The sequence below is a fragment of the Cebus imitator genome, unplaced genomic scaffold, assembly GCF_001604975.1.
Source record: "Cebus imitator isolate Cc_AM_T3 unplaced genomic scaffold, Cebus_imitator-1.0 Scaffold953, whole genome shotgun sequence".
NCBI classification, from domain to species: domain Eukaryota; kingdom Metazoa; phylum Chordata; class Mammalia; order Primates; family Cebidae; genus Cebus; species Cebus imitator.
In genome coordinates, this window is record NW_016108268.1 from 92447 (window position 1) to 94623 (window position 2177).

General features: G+C 44.4%; 1 pseudogene; it reads right to left on the reverse strand.

The window, feature by feature from the left end:
• Positions 1-912: 912 nt before the first annotated feature.
• Positions 913-2177, reverse strand: part of LOC108298406 — a 30017-nt pseudogene continuing 28752 nt past the window's right edge.

A 2177-nucleotide genomic window follows, 5' to 3' on the forward strand; every position in this document is an offset into this window, starting at 1 on the left:
GGTGAGCTGAGATTGTGCCATTGCACTCCAGCCTGGGTGACAAGAGCAAAACTCTGTCTCAAAACAAAACAAAACAAACAAAGAAACAGAGAACAGGAGGGTAGGTTTGCTTTTTGGATTCTGAGTATCTGCTGTGCAGGGGCAGGTGGGAAGAGAAGGGCGGGTGGAGGGGCAGCTGCTGTGTGGTGTGCCTCCTAGTGCAGGGGTCAGAGTGGATGTTGGTAAACAACTGATCTGTGGAGAGAGGGAAGTAGAGAATAATGCACTCACCTGTTTACAGTGCTCACATTCCTCGGGGAATTCACTTAAATACGCTAGAGTTTGCCCTAATCCAAAGGTATAGCTTCAAAAAAAAACACATGTCATTTATTTATTCATTCAACCTACCTTCCATGTAGCCACACATGCTGAAGCATTGTTAGAAGGGAAATACAAGACTTAATAAGGCCACCACCTCAATAATATCCAACAAAATATGATGCAATGCTTGTAATCCCAGCTACTCGGGAGGCTGAAGCAGAAGAATCACTTGAACTTGGGAGGCAGACGTTGCAGTGACCTGAGATTGAACCATTGCACTCCACCCTGAGAGACAGAGCAAAACTCTGTCTCAAAATAATAATAACAATGATGGGAGCTGTAGACATTAGACCTTCAGGTGGACAGTGACCATTAGTAAGGCACTTAATGGTACCATCAATGGCCGGGGAACAGACCGTATACTGACACCATGCTCTTCAGCTACATAGAATTTTACTGTGCAATTTTTTCTTAAAATCATAGCTTCAGGCCACTACATTAACAAATTCTCCAAACAAAATTAATTTTGTTTTATATGGAGTCTCACTCTGTTGCCCAGGCTGAAGTGCAGTGTCCTGAACTCAGCTCACTGCAACCTCCACCTCCTTTGCTTTACATGTCTGTAAAAGCTAACACACGCCTCTGCTGCAGTAGACAGAAGAGAGCTGAGCAGCCCCTTCCACACAACTGTCTTTGGTGGAGAATGCTGGTGTGGCCACAGTGTTCCCTTTCCTCTGTCACGCATTTTCCTGCTCTGTGGAGAGGGGTGAGGACCTCAATGGGGAGAGGATAAATCCTATTTTGTTCAGATGACGTGGCTCTCTTTGGACTTTGTCCAGCAAATCCAATCTCTGTCTGTGAATCTGTATGCTGTGTGCATCTTCAGCAGGGACCCCTGTGAAATGCTTCAGTTCTGGGCTCCCAGTCTCTCTTATAACCATGGCAAATGGAACCATCCACTTGACACAGTTCTCTCTGTCACACCACTAATGCTCTTAAAACTTTTGTGTCAATTCAAGTGAAGAGAAATACAAGGCAGAAGCAGTGAGTACATCCTAAGAAAATTCTAAGCAGTCAACATCCAGCACACAGAGATCTGAAAGCTCCACAATCTGTAAACATTTGCTGGGGAGGCTGTAGCAATAGCACTTTGTATAAGTCATTTAGAGATGTCACCTGCATGTATACATTCTGCCAGGACACAGTGGCCAGGGGACTTAAACACCACTCAGGGGCCTTCATACTCATTCACTCCACAGTAAGAATATTATCTCCTGAACAAATCCCAAGGTTGCACACTGGTGCAACTGTGAAGAACAGATTTCCTCAAGTTTGGCTGTCATAAATAAAGATAAAATCTCAATAATCTGTAAAAGTGTTTTTACAACATTTTGTGCTGTCATGTATTGATCAAAGTAATCCTGTGCCAAGTAAACTATTTCCCTGTGAAGTCTGTAGACCTCATGCACCTCCATTAGCCAATCCAAAAGAGGCTACAGAAGAGGATGCCACTGCATAAAGTGTTCATCCCATAAGTATGACTTTTGCTTGTTTAACATGATTTTCTAGACCTCTTCTCTGTTTGCCCAGATCTGTATAGGCAGTATTAAGGCTCTAGATCACATGAAACACTGAGGCTTGACTGGTCATGGTGGCTCACCCCTGTAATCTCAGCACTTTGAGAGGCCTAGGTGGGCAGATCACCTGAGGTCAGGAGTTCGAAATCAGCCTGGCCAACATAGTGAAACCCTGTCTCTACTAAAAATACAAAAAATTAGCTGAATGTGGTAGTGGGTGCCTGTAATCCCAGCTACTTGGGAGGCTGAGGCAGATAATCGCTTGAGTCTGAGAGGCGAGAGTTGCAGTGAGCTGAGATC